The sequence below is a fragment of the Tachypleus tridentatus genome, chromosome 13 (genome assembly GCF_004210375.1).
Source record: "Tachypleus tridentatus isolate NWPU-2018 chromosome 13, ASM421037v1, whole genome shotgun sequence".
Taxonomy (NCBI): domain Eukaryota; kingdom Metazoa; phylum Arthropoda; class Merostomata; order Xiphosura; family Limulidae; genus Tachypleus; species Tachypleus tridentatus.
In genome coordinates this window covers 209,991,133-210,014,638 of record NC_134837.1, presented here as the reverse complement: position 1 = coordinate 210,014,638, position 23,506 = coordinate 209,991,133, and the positions used below count along the sequence as shown (strand labels likewise).

The 23,506-nt window shown below is 35.5% G+C and overlaps 1 long non-coding RNA gene across 4 annotated transcripts in view; it reads left to right on the top strand.

Moving 5' to 3' along the window:
• LOC143240078 (uncharacterized) overlaps positions 1-22,890 on the top strand; it is a 141,006-nt gene extending 118,116 nt beyond the window's left edge. The window contains exons 1-2 of one of the 4 annotated variants that reach the window (XR_013021557.1): positions 2,507-2,970; positions 15,096-21,825. This is a non-coding gene — a long non-coding RNA (uncharacterized LOC143240078). The other 3 variants (XR_013021559.1, XR_013021556.1, XR_013021555.1) reach the window with 3 other exon arrangements.
• The last annotated feature ends 616 nt before the right edge of the window (positions 22,891-23,506 follow it).

The window sequence follows — 23,506 nt, the reverse complement described above, 5'->3', positions numbered from 1 at the left end:
AAAGAAAAAAAAGACTCGGATTACACGTGGGTTCCTGGAGTAACTACTTTACTACTTCCCTCTAAATCCCGCACTGGAACTGATTTTAATGAGAAACGACTACAAATCGGATATAAAAGAATGGGTGTTACCGAAACCGATGTTAAAAATTTGTCGAGAAACACGAGTTAAACCACCTACCGAGGGTCATGTGTACTGTTAGTTCATAACCTATGTGCGCTTAAAAAAAGTAGCAACACCAGACAGGTAACCTCCCTGAGACTGCGCAGAAAACCTCGGAAATGAGCAACTAGTTCGTCGTTGAAGATATAACCAACTGAAGCAGTCCTGATAGATATCGAAGTCTCTTACTACCTGTGAGCTGGTCAACAGACCACTACTAACGTTTTCTGTACCTCTTTAGTGGCACAGCGGCATGTCTGCGGACTTACAACGCTAAAATCCGGATTTCGATGCCCATGTAGCTCTGTGAATAATTACAGATACATTCTCTGTGAAACTGAAGGCAAATTAATTATAATTCTAAGGAAACAATTCTTGGTTCAGGGGGCGCTCAATTCTCACAGGTAATAACCAAATCTGCGAAACCTTTACTGTAGTAGTATGGGTACCGTGACCCTATTGCCAAGTGGTGTTACTTCTGGAACGAAGTGTCTCTTATTCGTTCCGGATCCAAGGACAGTGTGTTCAACCACACCTACCATGGTAGTCGTGAAGCAGCTCAAAGGCAACAACAAATTATAAGACGTAAGCTGTATGCCAACAAGATGGCGCTCTTCGGCGTAGAGTAAATAACGAATTAATAAACAGCCAGTAGCTTATCTACTGATCTGCTACCTACAGACTTGAGACTGGGATAATACAGTTTTTCCAAATTCATTGAATTGTAGCTTTGCGGCATTCCAGTTTGTTTTTTTTAAGACAGATTCGGAAGACTTTTAAACGTTCATAATTTTCACAAAGACATTCCATACGTCTGCTATTTGTGTGTTTTTTGTTTTTTTTTTTTTTTTCAAATATCGCGCAAAGCTACACGAAGCCTATCTACGATACGCTAACTAGTTACCTAACTGGGTCATATGGTGTAAAGCTTGCCACCAAGGGGCAATGACATGCACTTATTTAAAAAGTAAAAACACTAAAAATAGAAGTCCAATTACACTCATTCGGTCAACTAAATAAGATATTGATATTAATGTTATACGGCGAATTATCCGTACATTTATATCGTAAATCTCAGACTTCGTCCATCAAATTTCGTATTTGTAACCTGCCCTGTCATGACAAAAATATCTCAATATACGTTACACACGTCCTGTATTCGCAACATTTCTTTTTTTTTCCAAGGCTTGAAAGTTCAAAGTAATTATCCAACAAATAATCAAGATACTGTTAACCTTGATTTTGTTTAGCATAATCTTTTTTTTTCCTTAACGCCTTCTTTCAAAGTAGGCTTAGACATTGTTTTCATGAAACAAATAAAATATTAAAACTGCTGTAAAAACAACAACTGAGATATTCCATGACTAAAAACATATCTACTTACCCTAATTTCTTTTTCTTGTCTTTAAATTTTGTTTGCATTTTATTTACATAATCTGTCTTATTCCAAGACATCGGCGGGAATATCCAACCACCCAATCAAAGAATGTCATTACTATTTAAAAGTACCCTTACAGTGGCTTAGATCTATCCATTCACAATACTTATTGCCATTCTTAACTACTCGTATAGTTGTTTATTTTCGGCCAACGTGTGACGAGCGCGTGAAACAAATGTGTGATTAGGAACGTACCACATAGAAATACACACTCACGAAAAAGAATGCTGGCAAAGAAAACGTTTCTGTTTCTTTCACTGAAAGAATGCACTTACCACTTTAGGACTAATGTGAACACAGGAAAGTTAGTGTTAAAGGGAAATAGAACCCGGATAAAATAGTAATAAATAAGAAAACGACGAAAAGGTTAGTGAAGCTAAGCTGCCGATAGACGAAATAAAGTAACAGCCATTGTGTTATTATGGTCTCAATTATTTACAAGCGCCATTTTAAAAACAACATATTTAAAACATTATGTCCTTGTCCTATATTAGTTGTTTTACTGCCCGTATATCTGAAGGTTTAATAAAATCAGAAGGTACAATCTTCTTCCCGTAAACACGTCTCACGCAGCGTTTCACCAGACTGGCCCCCTCTCTGGGCAGCGCCCCATTTACACAGCTGCGCAGTGAAACGAAAAAAAAAAAGTTTTTTTGTTTCTTGTTATTCCTTGCTTCATTATGGCCAATTCTTGACAAACGCGTTAATGACAATATGCAGAAAAGCTCTACCGTAGACAATATTATCTTCGGCGCTTAGTGATTGGGTAAAATTAGATGAATGTAATTGTGAATGGCTGTTTAACTTGTGGAGAGGAGGCACTACTGGAGAGTGCCAGCCAATCACGAATACGCAATTGGAAATAGCTCACAGTTCCGGCGGGCAAAACGTACCCGCGATCCGAGATAGACAAGGATAGCGAGGCGATAAAGGCAGTTGCTTCTCTGCCCTGAGCGAAGAAAGACCGTTTCGTTCGCATGACCTTTTTTTGTTTTCTTTTTCTTTTATCTTAGCATTACCAAGTGCGGTGGTTTAGGATTGAGTTTCTGATAAACTGGCAGACGAGGTCCTTCGCCGAGCTCTCTGAATCAATAAGGTTACTTGATGAAAGCTAAACAAGATGGACGCTCAACTGACGTGAACGCCCTGTTTGCTCATTTTTCCGGACGAACGCGTTCTGCCTCAACTTACGAGGACGCGAGCGATTTCTTCCCGCGCTGCAGCGTTCGCACACTTGAAAGGTGTCTTAAATCTTTGTTCTAAAAACTGGATCATCTGCTGCAGTATCCTTTGAAGGAATTTTGAAACTCATAAAGTTCTCAGCGACAACCTTGAGGAAGAGCAGCTTCATCCGAAACCTACCGATAAACGTAGGTAGTATAAACAAGTGAAATGCAAGTTGACAAATTCAACCAATTCGTATTGTAATATAAACACTTTTAAACCGCTTTCTCTTTTGACTCACAAGCTTCGAAAACATAACCTTCATTTCAGCGGAGACAACGGAGTCTTCAGACCAGAGGAGCTAACATTCACAACTAAAACCCATCGCTGTTGGGTTCTCGGGAGCGAGGTATGGAGTTCTTACAAGGATCTAACGAGTAGGAACTTCATACCATGCTTGCGATGATTCCAAGTTTACGACGTTTCGAGCCTCTAGATATACAGCTGACAGACTAAACATCAAGAGTACAGCTAGGCCTAACTCGAAGTTGGCTGTGTACTCCCCCTCACGTCGTTAGATGAATGAAGGTCGTCCATAACATTTATTATCTGTTTTATAATCATTTAGTTCTACCACAATACACTGATATAACGTGAAAGGTAACGACGATATAGTGCTAATATGAAGGTAAGAATACACATAATTTTGTCTCAAAATATGCATCAGTTTTCGAAGATTAATCTAATCTGTTGATAGTGAGAATCAAATATTACAAAAGTCCTGTTAGCTTTGTTTATTGGTTTCTCTGGTTAAAGAACAACAGCGTGTAATTAAACCAATATTTAGCTTCACATATATGTATACACGTAGATTAACGTGTTACTTCTTTAACAAAACAAAGGACACAGAGTAAATACAACTTTCCCAAATAATTACGAAGTGATACTAGTACTGTTAATCAAATGTTTACGCTCAATTAATCCATATTTATACTAAACATCTATGTCTAAAGCAATTGAAGACTTGGACGTTTCTATTTTATTTTAGGCTTAGCTTTACTTATTAGTACATTCAGTACATAAAGTTACCGTTAGTGTCGTTTTAATTATATTTGTATTTATGTTCAAGATACGACCGTTAATTTGGCTTTAAATCTCATGGTTTAAGATATACATATATGACGTAAGAACAATACCTGTTTGTTTCACAAAAACAACATTTCTTATAGCAGCCCTATTTTTATAATAATAGCTAGCTACATAACAACTAAAACGCTTTACTAAAAGAACAATATGGTTTCATATTCAAGAATACAATAATAAGTATATTCCTAAAATTGCCTAGTGGCCGTACTTACGAATACAACTTAGGAACACAGTTTACCATTATGGGAGTACAGGAGTACTTTCTACCACGGAACACAACCCAGCTCAGTATTCTGATGTACTATAATAGCTCCTACTTTTAGAACATACTCCAATTCAGTATCCTGATGCACTATAGTAGTTCCTACCTTCGAGTGTAATCCAGTCAGTATCATGGTGTACTTTAATAGTTCCTACCTTTAGACCATAATCTAGTTCAGTATCCTGGTGTACTATAGTAGTTCCTACCTTTAAACTATAATCCAGTTCAGTATCCTGATGTACTATAGTAGTTCCTACCTTTAGACTATAATCCAGTTCAGTATCTTGGTGTACAATAGTAGTTCCTACCTTTAGAAGATAATCCAATTCAGTATTCTGATGTACTATAGTAGTTCCTACCTTTAGACTATAATCCAGTTCAGTATTCTGATGTACTATAGTAGTTCCTACCTTCGAGTGTAATCCAGTTCAGTATCCTGATGTACTATAGTAGTTCCTACATTTAAACTATAATCCAGTTCAGTATCCTGATGTACTATAGTAGTTCCTACCTTTAAACTATAATCCAGTTCAGTATCCTGATGTACTATAGTAGTTCCTACCTTTAGACTATAATCCAGTTCAGTATTCTGATGTACTATAGTAGTTCCTACCTTTAAACTATAATCCAGTTCAGTATCTTGATGTACTATAGTAGTTCCTACCTTCGAGTGTAATCCAGTTCAGTATCCTGATGTACTATAGTAGTTCCTACCTTTAGACTATAATCCAATTCAGTATTCTGATGTACTATAGTAGTTCCTACCTTTAGACTATAATCCAGTTCAGTATTCTGATGTACTATAGTAGTTCCTACCTTTAGACTATAATCCAGTTCAGTATTCTGATGTACTATAGTAGTTCCTACCTTTAGACTATAATCCAGTTCAGTATTCTGATGTACTATAGTAGTTCCTACCTTCGAGTGTAATCCAGTTCAGTATCCTGATGTACTATAGTAGTTCCTACCTTTAAACTATAATCCAGTTCAGTATCCTGATGTACTATAGTAGTTTCTACATTTAGACTATAATCCAGTTCAGTATCCTGATGTACTCTAGTAGTTCCTACCTTTAGACTATAATCCAGTTCAGTATCTTGGTGTACAATAGTAGTTCCTACCTTTAGAAGATAATCCAATTCAGTATTCTGATGTACTATAGTAGTTCCTACCTTTAGACTATAATCCAGTTCAGTATTCTGATGTACTATAGTAGTTCCTACCTTCGAGTGTAATCCAGTTCAGTATCCTGATGTACTATAGTAGTTCCTACCTTTAAACTATAATCCAGTTCAGTATCCTGATGTACTATAGTAGTTCCTACCTTTAAACTATAATCCAGTTCAGTATCCTGATGTACTATAGTAGTTCCTACCTTTAGACTATAATCCAGTTCAGTATTCTGATGTACTATAGTAGTTCCTACCTTTAAACTATAATCCAGTTCAGTATCTTGATGTACTATAGTAGTTCCTACCTTCGAGTGTAATCCAGTTCAGTATCCTGATGTACTATAGTAGTTCCTACCTTTAGACTATAATCCAATTCAGTATTCTGATGTACTATAGTAGTTCCTACCTTTAGACTATAATCCAGTTCAGTATTCTGATGTACTATAGTAGTTCCTACCTTTAGACTATAATCCAGTTCAGTATTCTGATGTACTATAGTAGTTCCTACCTTCGAGTGTAATCCAGTTCAGTATCCTGATGTACTATAGTAGTTCCTACCTTTAAACTATAATCCAGTTCAGTATCCTAATGTACTATAGTAGTTTCTACATTTAGACTATAATCCAGTTCAGTATCCTGATGTACTCTAGTAGTTCCTACCTTTAGACTATAATCCAATTCAGTATCCTGATGCACTACAGTTGTTCCTACCTTCGAGTGTAATCCAGTTCAATATCCTGGTGTACTATAGTAGTTCCTACTTTTAGAAGATAATACAATTCAGTATCCTGGTGCACTATAGTAGTTCCTCCTTTCGAGTGCAATCCAGATCAGTATCTTGGTGTACTATAGTAGTTCCTCCTTTCGAGTGCAATCCAGATCAGTATCTTGGTGTACTATAATATTTTCTACCTTATAATGCAATCCAATTCAGTATCCTGATGCACTATAGTAGTTCCTACCTTCGAGTGTAATCCAGTCAGTATCATGGTGTACTTTAATAGTTCCTACCTTTAAACTATAATCCAGTTCAGTATCCTGATGTACTATAGTAGTTCCTACCTTCGAGTGTAATCCAGTTCAGTATCTTGGTGTACTATAGTAGCTCCTACCTTTAGAAGATAATCCAATTCAGTATCCTGATGCACTATAGTAGTTCCTACTTTCGAGTGTAATCCAGTACAGTATCATGGTGTACTTTAATAATTCTTACCTTTAGACTATAATCCAGTTCAATATCCTGATGTACTATAGTAGTTCCTACCTTTAGAAGATAATCCAATTCAGTATTCTGGTGCACTATAGTTGTTCCTCCTTTCGAGTGTAATCCAGATCAGTATCTTGATGTACGATAATAGTTTCTACCTTATAATGTAATCCAATTCAGTATCCTGGAGTACAATACTAGTTCTTACCTTCAAGAGTGATCCAATTCAGTATTCTGAAGTACAAAAGTACTTACTTGAGAGTGCAATAAGTAATGCACATGTAAAAATATAATCTTGTCCAATGTCCAATTGATAGTGCACGGTAATGCAATATTCTAGTGTATAAGTAATTATTTTGTATAACAACGACAATCTATCCAGAAAAATAATAGACAGTGTCGTAACAGGAGTATAATGTTGGGTAGTATCTATCTAGGAATATAATGGAAAGTATCACAACAGGAGTATAATGTAAGTTAGTATCTATCCAGGACTGTAACAGACAGTATCACGCGTTTGTGTTTTTTTATAGCAAAGCCATATCGGGCTATCTGCTGAGACCACGGAGGGGGATCGAACCCCTGATTTTAGCTTTGTTAATCCGTAGACTTACCGCTGTACTAGCGGGGGACAGACAGTATCTTCATATGAGTATAATATAGGGTAGTACCTATCGAAGAATGTTAAATACAGTATCTTCACAGGAGTATAATGTAGGGTAGTATCTATCCAGGAATGTAGTAGAAAGGTATCTTCACAGGAGTGTAATGTAGGGTAGTATCTATCCAAGAATTTAATAGACAGTATCTTCAGAGAAGTATAATGTAGGGTAGTATCTATCCAGGAATGTAGTAGATTGTATTGTAGCAGTTGCATAATGTAGGGTAGTATCTATCCAAGAATGTAATAGACAGTATCTTCAGAGAAGTATAATGTAGGGTAGCATCTATCCAGGAATGTAGTAGATTGTATTGTAGCAGTTGCATAATGTAGGGTAGTATCTATCCAGGAATGTAGTAGATTGTATTGTAGCAGTTGCATAATGTAGGGTAGTATCTATCCAAGAATGTAATAGACAGTATCTTCAGAGAAGTATAATGTAGGGTAGTATCTATCCAAGAATGTAATAGACAGTATCGTAACAGGAGTATAATGTTGGGTAGTATCTATCCAACAATGTAATAGACAGTATCGTAACAGGAGTATAATGTAGGGTAGTATCTATCCAGGAATGTAGTAGACAATATCTTCAAAGAAGTATAATGTAGGGTAGTATCTATCCAAGAATGTAATAGACAGTATCGTAACAGGAGTATAATGTTGGGTAGTATCTATCCAGGAATGTAGTAGATAGTATTGTAGCAGTTGCATAATGTAGGGTAGTATCTATCCAAGAATGTAATAGACAGTATCTTCAGAGAAGTATAATGTAGGATAGTATCTATCCAAGAATGTAATAGACAGTATCGTAACAGGAGTATAATGTTGGGTAGTATCTATCCAAGAATGTAATAGACAGTATCTTCAGAGAAGTATAATGTAGGGTAGTATCTATCCAGGAATGTAGTAGATAGTATTGTAGCAGTATAATGTAGGGTAGTATCTATCCAAGAATGTAATAGACAGTATCGTAACAGGAGTATAATGTTGGGTAGTATCTATCCAAGAATGTAATAGACAGTATCTTCAGAGAAGTATAATGTAGGGTAGTATCTATCCAGGAATGTAGTAGATAGTATTGTAGCAGTTGCATAATGTAGGGTAGTATCTATCCAAAAATGTAATAGACAGTATCTTCAGAGAAGTATAATGTAGGATAGTATCTATCCAAGAATGTAATAGACAGTATCGTAACAGGAGTATAATGTAGGGTAGTATCTATCCAAGAATGTAATAGACAGTATCGTAACAGAAGTATAATGTTGGGTAGTATCTATCCAAGAATGTAATAGACAGTATCTTCAGAGAAGTATAATGTAGGGTAGTATCTATCCAGGAATGTAGTAGATAGTATTGTAGCAGTATAATGTAGGGTAGTATCTATCCAAGAATGTAATAGACAGTATCGTAACAGGAGTATAATGTTGGGTAGTATCTATCCAAGAATGTAATAGACAGTATCTTCAGAGAAGTATAATGTAGGGTAGTATCTATCCAGGAATGTAGTAGATAGTATTGTAGCAGTTGCATAATGTAGGGTTGTATCTATCCAAAAATGTAATAGACAGTATCTTCAGAGAAGTATAATGTAGGATAGTATCTATCCAAGAATGTAATAGACAGTATCGTAACAGGAGCATAATGTAGGGTAGTATCTATCCAAGAATGTAATAGACAGTATCGTAACAGAAGTATAATGTAGGGTAGTATCTATCCAAGAATGTAATAGACAGTATCGTAACAGGAGTATAATGTTGGGTAGTATCTATCCAAGAATGTAATAGACAGTATCGTAACAGGAGTATAATGTAGGGTAGTATCTATCCAAGAATGTAATAGACAGTATCGTAACAGGAGTATAATGTAGGGTAGTATCTATCCAAGAATGTAATAGACAGTATCGTAACAGGAGTATAATGTAGGGTAGTATCTATCCAAGAATGTAATAGACAGTATCGTAACAGGAGTATAATGTAGGGTAGTATCTATCCAAGAATGTAATAGACAGTATCGTAACAGGAGTATAATGTAGGGTAGTATCTATCCAAGAATGTAATAGACAGTATCTTCACAGGAGTATAATGTAGGGTAGTATCTATCCAAGAATGTAATAGACAGTATCGTAACAGGAGTATAATGTAGGGTAGTATCTATCCAAGAATGTAATAGACAGTATCTTCACAGGAGTATAATGTAGGGTAGTATCTATCCAAGAATGTAATAGACAGTATCGTAACAGGAGTATAATGTAGGGTAGTATCTATCCAAGAATGTAATAGACAGTATCGTAACAGGAGTATAATGTAGGGTAGTATCTATCCAAGAATGTAATAGACAGTATCGTAACAGGAGTATAATGTAGGGTAGTATCTATCCAAGAATGTAATAGACAGTATCTTAACAGGAGTATAATGTAGGGTAGTATCTATCCAAGAATGTAATAGACAGTATCGTAACAGGAGTATAATGTAGGGTAGTATCTATCCAAGAATGTAATAGACAGTATCTTCACAGGAGTATAATGTAGGGTAGTATCTATCCAAGAATGTAATAGACAGTATCTTCACAGGAGTATAATGTAGGGTAGTATCTATCCAAGAATGTAATAGACAGTATCGTAAAAGGAGTATAATGTTGGGTAGTATCTATCCAAGAATGTAATAGACAGTATCGTAACAGGAGTATAATGTAGGGTAGTATCTATCCAAGAATGTAATAGACAGTATCGTAACAGGAGTATAATGTAGGGTAGTATCTATCCAAGAATGTAATAGACAGTATCGTAACAGGAGTATAATGTTGGGTAGTATCTATCCAAGAATGTAATAGACAGTATCTTCACAGGAGTATAATGTAGGGTAGTATCTATCCAAGAATGTAATAGACAGTATCGTAACAGGAGTATAATGTAGGGTAGTATCTATCCAAGAATGTAATAGACAGTATCGTAACAGGAGTATAATGTAGGGTAGTATCTATCCAAGAATGTAATAGACAGTATCGTAACAGGAGTATAATGTAGGGTAGTATCTATCCAAGAATGTAATAGACAGTATCGTAACAGGAGTATAATGTTGGGTGATATCTATCCAAGAATGTAATAGACAGTATCTTCACAGGAGTATAATGTAGGGTAGTATCTATCCAAGAATGTAATAGACAGTATCGTAACAGGAGTATAATGTAGGGTAGTATCTATCCAAGAATGTAATAGACAGTATCGTAACAGGAGTATAATGTAGGGTAGTATCTATCCAAGAATGTAATAGACAGTATCTTCACAGGAGTATAATGTAGGGTAGTATCTATCCAAGAATGTAATAGACAGTATCGTAACAGGAGTATAATGTTGGGTAGTATCTATCCAAGAATGTAATAGACAGTATCTTCACAGGAGTATAATGTAGGGTAGTATCTATCCAAGAATGTAATAGACAGTATCGTAACAGGAGTATAATGTAGGGTAGTATCTATCCAAGAATGTAATAGACAGTATCGTAACAGGAGTATAATGTAGGGTAGTATCTATCCAAGAATGTAATAGACAGTATCGTAACAGGAGTATAATGTAGGGTAGTATCTATCCAAGAATGTAATAGACAGTATCGTAACAGGAGTATAATGTAGGGTAGTATCTATCCAAGAATGTAATAGACAGTATCGTAACAGGAGTATAATGTAGGGTAGTATCTATCCAAGAATGTAATAGACAGTATCTTCACAGGAGTATAATGTAGGGTAGTATCTATCCAAGAATGTAATAGACAGTATCGTAACAGGAGTATAATGTAGGGTAGTATCTATCCAAGAATGTAATAGACAGTATCGTAACAGGAGTATAATGTTGGGTAGTATCTATCCAAGAATGTAATAGACAGTATCTTCACAGGAGTATAATGTAGGGTAGTATCTATCCAGAAATGTAAGAGACAGTATCTTCGCAGGAGTATAATGTAGGGTAGTATCTATCCAAGAATGTAATAGACAGTATCTTCACAGGAGTATAATGTAGGGTAGTATCTATCCAGAAATGTAAGAGACAGTATCTTCACAGGAGTATAATGTAGGGTAGTATCTATCCAAGAATGTAATAGACAGTATCGTAACAGGAGTATAATGTAGGGTAGTATCTATCCAAGAATGTAATAGACAGTATCTTCACAGGAGTATAATGTAGGGTAGTATCTATCCAAGAATGTAATAGACAGTATCTTCACAGGAGTATAATGTAGGGTAGTATCTATCCAAGAATGTAATAGACAGTGTCTTCACAGGAGTATAATGTAGGGTAGTATCTATCCAAGAATGTAATAGACAGTGTCTTCACAGGAGTATAATGTTGGGTAGTATCTATCCAAGAATGTAATAGACAGTATCGTGACGTGTTTTTCAACCTTTACGATCCCAAGGAACCACTGTATCGCTGTCTCTATAAACTGTTGCGAACCATTAAACAGTAACTAGAACAAAATAAGAAAAACAAACGTTACGATTTATTTATGAGTATTCTGTCAGTATTTGTTTGTTGCCTAGCCCCAATAACCGGTGGTTGAGAAACACTGATATTGTGCAGCATTAATACATCTTACTGACACACAATATTCAAGTGCACACCAACTAGTACCGGCCTAAAGCAACAATACAGAACAATATATAAAAGCCGTAAGGTATGGAAGATAAAAACAACGTTATGATAGAAGTAAGAAAACGAGTAGATAAATGACAGGTTACAAAATGAGTTAGTTAAATGCCGAAAGAACTTATACAAAGAAATGAATTCAGTGATTGTTCGTCAGATATCACTGCACTTATTTACGGCAGAAGTTGGGCTACTACGTATCTGACTATGGGTTGAATAAATGTGTCACCATATGGTACGTAGATTCTTTTAGGGTGCTAGGACTAAATATTTTATTACTGGAGACGCAATAACTGGTAATCTTGTGTCTTAAAGTTATCCAAATATATATATATATAAATGCGTGTGTCTGTGTAACTTGTTTATTGTCAAAGTTATCACTTCCACTTAAATTCTTGGGTGTGTGTGCATGTTGTTATAACAAAGCCAATTTGGGCTATCTGCTCTGTTCACCGAGTGGAATCGAACCCTTGATTGCAGCGCTTAATTTCGGGTACTTTCTACAAATGAGCTGTTGCCTGCAACTGTTAAATATTTGCCAAAATATTCTTTAAAGTACTTGAAACGTGTTTTTCATTTCGTTAACGTTATTAGTGATAAAAACACAAAGTATTTAGTCTCAAAGAATACTTCATTAATGTTGAGTGTGCAAGGCCAAAGTATCAGTTCTGATAAAAAGTATGCCATTTCGTATTAAATGACGACAAAAGATCCTTACTGCGCATGTACCCTCGCCGCATAAAATCTATTCACACGAGCCTCACCACCCACCGCCAACTCTTGGGTTACTCTTTTACCAACGAATAATGGGATTGACTGTAACATTATAACGACCCCACAGCTGAAGGGGCAAGCATGTTTGGTACCACGGGGAGTCGAACCTTCGATCCTCGGATTAATAATCGAACGTCTTAGCCCACCTGGCCATGCCGGGCCAACATTTACTAATTATAACTGTTTTTGTATTGAAGACTATACGACTTTCCTAGACCAATATCTAATAAAAAACAACGAAATATATTCGAATTATTTTAATGTTCAAAAGAAAAACAGCAACAAGGCCTACTGTAGGTTGGGGTTAGTGTGTATGCACACTGAACTGATGTGATTCATTGAAATGTGCGATTCCCGCGTAGCGTACGTCGTACTGCGTCGTACCAATGATAATAAAATGATGAGGGGTAGGTACATTACAACTGAAAACATCGACGCTAACTTTTCCATATTATTGGGAGGGGGTGGTTTATTTTTTTATTTAGCTTCGAGGTGCTACAACACTCATATCAATAAATTGTGGGGGTGTTCAAGAACCCATAGCAGCCACGGATTGGGTGCAGATTATTGTGAGCATAAGACTTAAAAGCAAATCGTTAAGAAATAAAAGAGTGAAGACATTACTTGTTAGGAATACAAGTCAGTGTCACTAGCAGTAGAGATGGATTTGTAAACGCAGGATCTCTGATAATACCAAGAATGCATAAAATCTTCAGCCGGTGTTGCTCCAGAAGGAACACCTGGATTCTCCACGTATTGCAAATGTTTTGTTGGGTGAAACTGATGATGTGAATCTTCTATATTTGATAGGGATTTAGGCTTACCGCTGGTTCATCCATGGATTTATTTATTAACTTTGGTGGGTAGGTTGAGATTTCGACCACAAAAGAGAGTTTGCCCCAAAAGCGATCTATTCTTTAAAAAAAAAAGTTTGTAAAAACAAAACAACTAAATATAGACCCCTAGTACAATGTATTACATAAGACTGATATATATAACAACCATCTGGTATTTATCAAGTGACAGATAAACTTTTTTTTTTTGCTCATTGCCGAAGCAAGAGGTTTTATAAGGGGCCTTCATCCCCTTTCGTCCTTCCCACAGTCTTTGTCACCACAACCGTTATCTCTAAGCCTCTTCCTACCCCGCTTCTTCCCCATGAGTAATTCCATTTTTCTCGTCATTGTTTATGTCCTTTCGGCGAGGCCAGGTTCTGGTCCATTTAAACTTAAAGACTTATATCGTAAAATAAGATAGACAGGGTAGTTCAAAGGGGAATAAAAATAGTTTTAAACTACAACTACTTTTTATGGGCGATACATTCATAAAGAAAGGTCAAAAGAAAACAGTATGACATCAGAAAGACGATTTAGATACAGACTTGGTTTGAGCTCCATAAAAAGTTGAAGTTAGGAAGATCATTGCCTGATGGTCCGGACGTGGCTAAATAGTTAACGTGCCCGATCTGTAAACTGATGTTCGTGTTTCACGTCTTTTTGTCGCAAAACTCGCTTCGCATTTTTGAGATGAGTGTGCTATAGGAGTGATGATGAAATCCACTTAGTCAGTCGGACGAGAGCAGCCTAAGGATAGGTGGAACGTGCTGTTGTCTGTCAATCCACAATTAGAGACAGTTAATTATTTAGATGTATTTTGCCAGGAGACGCGAACATTACCATAGTACAATAGGCTGCAATACTTTGTCTTACTAACCGATCTTGGGCTTTCGTAGTCCTAGTTCCTCAGAAGGAGGATTAGCTGTGCGGGACCTGTGTGTTGTATATAACTGGATGTATACTAACATGTTTTCACGCAATAGCTGGTACTTTGATTTATCCAGTTGAAAGTTGTCTTTCTTTTTATAATTTTTATCCGCTCATTGTCAGCCCAAATATTTTAAAGGTTATTGAAATATGTCAAACCTAGATTAATCGTCCAAACCGATAATCAGAATACAGCATTTTTTAGGAATCGAATGCCAAACCGATGACCAGAAAGAGCATTCTTTAGGGGTCAAACGTCCAAGCTGATGACCAGAACATACCGATCTCCTGGTACTCAGCAGTTGTTATTTAGAGGAATCTTTAAAAAAAACAAAAACAACAACAACAACCAAAAACATTATTTGTATATTTCATTATGGCTCCTTAGGTTGTTGTTATGTTACAAATTCGTTAAATGACAAAATTATTTTAGTAATTCGAATACTTTCCCCTTGTCTACAAGGATTACGGGTCGGATAATTTCCTGTTGTCTGCAAAGATTATGTTCCTCGACACTTTTCTTTTCATTCATGTGGGTTTTTGGACACTAATACATACCTGTACTGAAGGCTTATTCATTGATGTTTTTAAAAATTTCATCCATTTTAACACTTTCTGAACGCTGGGATAAAGCTAGTATTTTTAATTTCGTGTTGTATGAGCGGAAACATGGGATACTTGTAACAGATTCTTGTTTGTTTTTTAAGCTCTTACCATAAAAGACATCAAGATTGTTCGGCGGTCAGCTGGAGTCAAGTCCGTATTTCACGAAGTACCTATCTCAAGCCCCTGGGGTATGAGATACTTGCCACACAAGTTGCTTGCAAAGCCAATTCGTGACATTTTGATAACGCCTGGAGACGACGAGAATAGCTGGAAGATTATTGTGTCCGCCTATCGGCAGCGCCAACTCCAAGGTCGGGGTTCTTTCTTCGGCCTCACTCACTATGTCTGCACCCGAGGGTGGAGGGGGGTCTTCCTCACCCGTTACGGTTCTATATACGATAAGTTGTAGAATTAAGAAATAGATATATTAAAGCCAGGTGCCATGTATATTATTAATAAAAACGCGATATACGAAAATGCTTGGCAAATCTGAAAGAAAGTCTCACATCTGCGTCTTAAGAGATAATTTATTTTCCGTTTTCAAGCTTTCCTTCATGACCTTAACCCCTACTTTCCAAACCAGCTGCCACTCTCGACAGTTACCTAGTTAATTAGATGTGGTGGTGAAATGATCAAAACTCTTTATCTGAAATATTAAAAAGTTAAACACATATCGGTATAGATCGTATATTAAAAAAAAAGATAGAAAAGAAAGGAAAGGAAAACAATTCCGAGTACAGATTCAAACAATTACTCGTTGTCATGTTCATGTTGGTAACACAAAACCGACGACTCTGGAAAAATAACAACTTGGTCTTTGTTTGTAAAGGAGTACAATGCTAAAATCCAGATTTTCATAACTGTGGTGGGCACAGCGCAGATAGCCCATTGTGTAAATTAGCTCTTAACAACGAACAAAGCGGAATGAAACAGCATAGAAGGTATTCTTAAACATAAAAAATAGCAACAAGAAACACTCCTGAGGACAGATACTAATGGTATGTCTTTTATTAATTTAACTTTTCTGTGAAGTAAAAAAAATCAAATGATATATGGGTGTGAAAGTGGACAGAGAGATACAATAGTAAACTGTTGGTAGTTCAACAGCGTTCAAACAACGGCAAAATAAAATATATATATGTATACAGGTCTGTGTTAATCTCCTTGGATGAATAACAACTTCCATGCGGAGATGAAATAAAGTCGGGTTAGATATATCTTAATGTTGTAACAATAACATAAGTGTGTTTCAGGCTAAGGTAACAATAGGTTAGATGTATCTTAATGTTGTAACAGTAACGTGTGTTTCAGGTTAAGGTAACAATAGGTTAGACGTATCTTAATGTTATGTAACAATAACGTAAATGTGTTTCAGGTTACGGTAAAAATAAGTTAGATATATTTTAATGTTGTAAAAATAACGTGTGTTTTAGGCTAAGGTAACAACAGGTTAGACGTATCTTAATGTTATGTAACAATAACGTAAATGTGTTTCAGGTTACGGTAAAAATAAGTTAGATATATTTTAATGTTGTAAAAATAACGTGTGTTTTAGGCTAAGGTAACAACAGGTTAGATATAGGTTGGATCTCTACCAACTTATCCTCAAATTAAAATTATTTTAGGTAGGATAGAGTAAATTAATCTACGAGACATTGGGAGTGTTCAAATACATCATTGAAGAGGGTTTGACCTTCTGAAATCTAAACTCAGTCAAGAGATGACACAACTATGAGCTTAAAGTTTGTAATTAGACAAATAATCAAACTCAGAGCCGTTCTATGTGCCAGTATCCCGCAGCAAAGAAAGAAATACTTATCATTATATAAGATAATAATGTTTGGTTTATCCTATTTTTAGTGTAAGGTAAGAAAACGGTAGGTTTATCTTAGTGTGAGGTATTACTAATATATCAGATATATCTTATTGTATGGAGACTTTTTCAAACGTTAAGTACCAATAAGTAACGACTTTCTTGATGCCACGTTAAGTACCATTACATAAGGATTATTTGAATGTCACGTAAAGTACCATTACAGAACGATTATTTTGATGTAACCTATGAATAGATCAGGGAGGCATCTTAAAGTGAAGATAAATATAAGTAGTAGTTTGAGAATAATGGGGGGACATTAACAATCTCTCAAACATTCTGAACAATGAGTGTCCATAATCATGCTCCTGGTTTTTACCAATCACCCCTCTTATTACAAATTATATAGTTTCTCCCAGTCAGCTTGTTTGTTACAGATTGTATAGTTTCTACCGGTCAGCTTCCTTGTTACAGATTGTATAGTTTCTACCGGTCAGCTTCCTTGTTACAGATTATAGTCAAATAACTTTCAGGGAATAACAATTTGCAATATTTTTAAATATCAGGTTAGGTGTGCGCCAAATTTAGCAGCTTTTAATTTACACACGTTTTTATTTATAAATATATTATTAATAAGTAGCTCTGATAGGGGACACATTATAGGGGTCACCTTTACACAGTTTCTAAGCCACATACAGTTATTTTTATTCTTTGTTCTAGTACATTGAAGGCTGTCGACGTCTGCTATTTATTTATTTCAAACATGAGTGTCAACCAGTCCCAACCCTTAAAAACTAGTTATTGTTACTGCGAACAGAACGTAAGACTGTATGTTTAGAGACTATTCGATGTTACTATAAACAGAATAGAAAACTTCGTACGTTTAGAAATTACTCGGTGTTACCGTAAAGAGAATAGAAAACTTCGTACGTTTAACTCGGTGTTACTGTAAACAGAACACAAAACTTCGTACGTTTATAAACTGCCCAGTGACTCGTTGCAGTGTGGTAAAGATTTTCAGTTCGTTATAATATTATTCAAAGAGATTTGTTTTGCCTTGTTAATTAGCTACAAAACTACTAACTGAAAGTAATATAAACATAGTTTACCACTAGCAGAAAGCTCACGACAGATCTATGAAATCGTTGAGTTTAACATAGTTTGAATGAGCTATTTTGCCCCATTATTTAAAAACAGTATTATTAGTAGGTGTTTAAATATATTCACACAAGAAGTCTTGGCAAAACTGAAAACACACAGCTATGAACGAATACCATAAAATGTTCTAGACTTAAGCATAATAATTCTATTTTTTTATAACTGCTGTTTAAAAGTGTTACAAATTCGGATTTAATTTCTGAGAAATTTGAAGATTCAATATATGCCTTGTTACAATCCCATTAAATTTATGACTAGTGCTGGTTCACTGCGAAATTTCGTCCTATCCAAATCGTACCCTCATAACCACTGTGTATTCATATGTGTGACGTAAGCTCAAACGTTTTAAAGAAATAAATTATAAATACGACAATTCTAAAAAGCAAGCTGTAACTTATTCTAATCGAGTAAAATGGTCGAGTCCATTCTTGTTGTGTTGTCTCTGAACTTAGGAGGAACAGTGGTAATAACATATGATAGTGCAAAGTGAAGATTGATTTATGTTCGCGTTCAATATCAAACTAGAATAAGAAAAAAAAACAAGGGTGTAGGAACGTACGAATACTTTGTTTACTTATAGCATGTCCCTGATAAGTTCTCTTTGCTCATTTAGAAAGGTGTTAGGTGGAACACGTAGGATATGTGAACCAGTTAGGCATCGTTCAGCGGTGAACAAAAAATCGCCTTTATGTTATCTTAAAACCTGTCATTTATACCTGTCACAAATAGGTGTTCTTGAATGTCTCTCGTCTTCAAAAGCATATTAAAATCCTATGTTAACATGATGTTGCGAACAACTGTCATGGGCATGCTCAGAATGCTAACTTTAAAACCTCTAATAATAAATTAAAAAAGTAAATTTCATCAACATAAATACGTTATATAAACCAGTTTATTAGGCTGAAGGTTACACAAAGACAAAATCTTACCTTCACGTTATATCTTGAATTTGTACTTTTCTATTATGCATACAACCTTCTATGAACGTATAAATCATAATAGTGGTCGATACAGTTTTTTGAGATTATTGTGCAAAGCATGCTGGGAATTATAAATTTTATACAGCGAATAAGAACGCAACTTTTCTGAGCCAGCGAATGCGCACCATACAGATCTAAAATATCTGTAATATTACAAGTTTTTTGCCACCTCTCCTCGAGCATTAGAATAACCGACCACTTGATCTAGCTTTATAACTAATAATCTGCTTTGAGAATAATATGCCAACATAATAAAATAATCTACGTTCGTAAAAGCCGATAAATCTAATGAGTAGAACACTTCTTTTTTTTTTTTTTGAAAACTTATCAGACGGCTTTATGCAGTTGATGATTAAGCCTAAAGCTACGTCGTTAAAGTACATTTGACTTGTAAGACTTAAGAACCAGCCAACTGGATTAAATACAGATAGCTAGGCTTATAGACACTTCTTTTTACTCTTTCTGAGTCTGTTTTTGATTTTCATTATTAAAGTATTTTGATTATTATCTATTGTACAGTATTTCTATTAATAGTTCCAGAAATTTCCAGAAACAAACAGCGAGGAAAAGTCGTTTAATTCTAAACTTTAAAAAAATGTGATTGATTGTTTAAGGTATTTGTGCAAACTTCATAAGGGTTATCTGCGGTGGTCCCTCCTAATTTTGGACTTCGAGACTGGAGGAAAGATAGCTAGCCAGTCAACAGTACCCACTGCCAACTCATGTGCTACTTAACCGAAAAGTAGGATTTCATTGTCATTCTTATAACGCATCCACGACCCCAAATTGCGAAGCTCGATTTTGTAGTAACAGAACGCAAAACACAGACCCTCGTTCCACAGTCTGACAAGCTAAACACTAGGCCCTACATTTAAGGAGGTACCTAAAATAATCCATCGAATTCGGAGACATTATTATCTAAATATGTACCGTAGGCTATGACGCGTAACATCGAATATTTTTCAGAAAGTAAAAAAATATATATATACACATTCATAATAATAACCATACACACACATTCTAACGTATTGAGGAGTATATGTTTCGATGTTTTTCAGCACTATATGCAAGCTAAGCCTAAACCAGCATCATTTGTCATAGTTATCACCAAGTTGTTTTGGGCGAGAGAGAAAGGAAACGTTGCTTCGTCTGATTTCATTCATTTTGTTTGAAACTGTATCGGTTTTGATACAAAGTCTGAACGTAAGAAGTTTGTTTCAGCCTGATCATGGGTTGCAAGAATTTCTTAAAACTGTTTCGTAATAAACTTATATTATAAGTTTCTGAGTTGACCAATCGTCACGAGAACTAGGTTTCTGTTTCGACTGATATCACAGTTCAAAAAAGTACAAAATTAGTGAGAAACAAGCTGTAAGGTTCAGTGTTCGCGCCACGACGCTGCTGAATTCACATCATGCTTTCAACCGTAGATGTGTTATAAGAGTGACAATCAGTCATCCTATTATTCAGTTTAATGTCAAACAAAGTGCTTGTGGTAGGGAGTGCTGTTAAATAGCTGTTCAGTAGCTCTAAATTAGAGACGGCTATACCTAAACTCTAGGCCTAAGTCACTAAGCCTTGTCGTTCGGTTCAGTAAGGTGCCGTTCTGGTTGGAAAGTATACACAATAGTGCTTCAATGAGCGTAAGCCATTCTTTATTCATGGCCTGTTAGTTAGAGCGTTCGACTCGTAATATGGGAAGTCGCGGTTCGAACCCACGTCAACGAACATGCTCGTCCTTTCAGACACAAGAAACTTGAGAAACAACGTTTACTCAGTTCAAAAACTACGCAGCCAGAAGAACTCGAAAACAAAGAAGCAATTTTTTTAGTAGGTTCATGACAAGATAGGCACAGTTTTTATTATCCATATTATTTCTTAAACTAAATAAGTCTTTTGATAAACTTTTATTCGTAGTTTTACAACGCTATTCATTTAACATGAGATTACCTAACAAATGTAAAGTGTGTTAGTGTTATTTAAACTGATGGTTAGGACGCTTTACTGGCAATCTGCAGGTCGCGAATTCGAATCCTTTTACCAAAAGTTCTTGCCCTTTCAAACGTAGGGCATTATAATGTGACAGTCAATCCTGCTATTCATTGGAGAAAGAGTAACCCAAGAGATAGCGGTGAGCTATACTAACTATCTACCTTCCCTCTAATCTGTCACTGCTAACTTAGGAACAGATAGCGCAGACAGGCCTCGAGTAGCTTTGCAAGAAATAAAAATCAAAACCAAAAAAAGAAACCGGGACCCAAATAAGCAACATCGTAGTAGGAATTATCCGAAAAACAAATGAAACCGCGGGACTAAAATGTGAAATCAAAAGTTAAAAGATGTGAATGATTTTATTTCGGTGAAAAAAAAGGAACCAAAACAAGACTTTAAAGCATGGTCCCAAGTTTTCAACATTTGCCGACATGAAATTCAATTTAGGTTTTGTTTACTTCCGGTCAGCTGACATCACATTCAATTTTGATCTTGTTTACTACCGGTCAGTCGACACTAAATTCAATTTTGGCCTTGTTTATTTCCGGTCAGGGGCATTGCTACAGAATTATTGTAGTAGGGAGTGGGCTAAATTCTAAAAAAAAAAAAGTATTATTATTTAAAACCATTACTTACGAACCCCTTTACCCTGATAGTAATAAGTGTGTGACAAGAATGTAATCATGGTGAAGAAAATATTCATTTCCAACATTAAAAAACAACAAAATATTAATCACGTAAACATTCAAGCCTAATAAACACGAGGTCCACCAGATTGGATTAGCAGAAAGTCTGAGGGCTTATAACGCTGAAAACCACTTGGCGGGCACAGTATAAATAGCCCATTCTGTAGCTTTGCTCTTAACAACAAACAGACATTACGTAAAAGTCTAGGAGATTGAATACCCCTGGTCCTATACTTAGTTTTTAGGGCTAGGAAGAAGCGAACTGAGAGAAGATTTTCCTTGGACATTATAGACGGTTAGTTGCTGTTCAAAGTAATTAAATATTTATTGGAAAATTCCGAATACGTTAAGAAAAAGTAATATACGCATATATATCTATTCAAGATTATTAAAACCAAAACACATATAAACGGTTTTACACTATACAAGTTGTCTGCAGGCCTATATCGTTTTCCAGTTTTGAAATATAGCCCTTTAGAGATCGTTGTAAGGTCTGAGACACGATTAATCTGTTGAATAAACCTACTAATTTAATGTCTGTGAGGGTAAAAAAAACAACAGAAACTTTGACGTGTGCTTAAGAACTGATCATAATAAAACTACGATACTTCTTCATCACTTACTAATAAATGTAAGTAATATATTTTAGACACGTTTCATGTATGATTTTATATGTAAGTCTGAAACAGCCTGCAGATATCTTTCGAATTTAAGTTTCGTGAATCTTTATTTAGCATTGTTGAAGTGCACGAGTGACCAAATATCTGTGTAGAAGAGACACTGATCTGTGTTAAGTGAGTGAAACAATAGTTTTTCGATAACCGTGTAAAATAAACAGTGATTTGTGGATAATTAAGTGTGGTTAACACACAACAACATGTGTTAAACCAACAACAACGATGTGTCGTTTCTTTCTTCTGTGAGATATTAAACGTAAATACTAAGGTACAACAGAAACTACAGCCTCAATTAGTTTGTTTTATATGTAAAAAAGTGGAACAGATGTTATATATATTTATTATTCAGATTTAATATTGAGAGTAAACAGAGAAATTAATACTTCATAAGTGTTTTGAAGCTTATGTTCAAAGTGATTGAAATAATACTGAATACACTTCAGATGGTGTGATTATATAAAACGTATGTAAGAACAATAATAATTCTTAATATAATAACAGTGAAACAATATATATACATATATACATTTCCAACTGTTAAGCGATGTATTTTTTGTTTACGCTAAAATAAAGGCTGTCTTTGACCTTCGATATAAAGTGTCTCTTTCAAATCCTTGCTTGTATTTTACTTTTATATATTTTGTTTAGATTTCAGAAAAACTACACAAATAATCGCATTTATTCATGATAGTCGAGTGGTCATAAGAGTCACTTCGTGACATGCAATCAACACGAGCGCGAAGTGAAATAGATTCGTCACTACAACATGCCAACACGTGTGTTTTATTTCCCCGAAAGGAAGTCGAAGGCCGCCTGAAGGGGTCACTTGTTTTAACCATTCTTAACACTATACAGTAGTGTGTTGTCTGTAACTCAGTCAGTAAATACTAAAATTACGTCAATTAATGGACGTTTAACCCTATGCCAGTAAAACATGCGCGTGCCATGAATCACGAGAAGAGTTATGCTGTCTGCATGCTACAACACAGTATGGTATATGAACTTTAAAAGAAAGAAAGAAAAATATTTATTAATCTTATCTTACGTTTTATTTACTCTTGAGACAGAACACCTTCGGGGATCCTGTCGGAAGTACAGCTGGAATAAGATTGACTGATTGTCCCCAAGAATTGTAAAGCCTTCCACTCAGTGACAGATTGATTGTAAAGTATTTTATAAAAAAAACTGGACTCCTCCATAATCGTG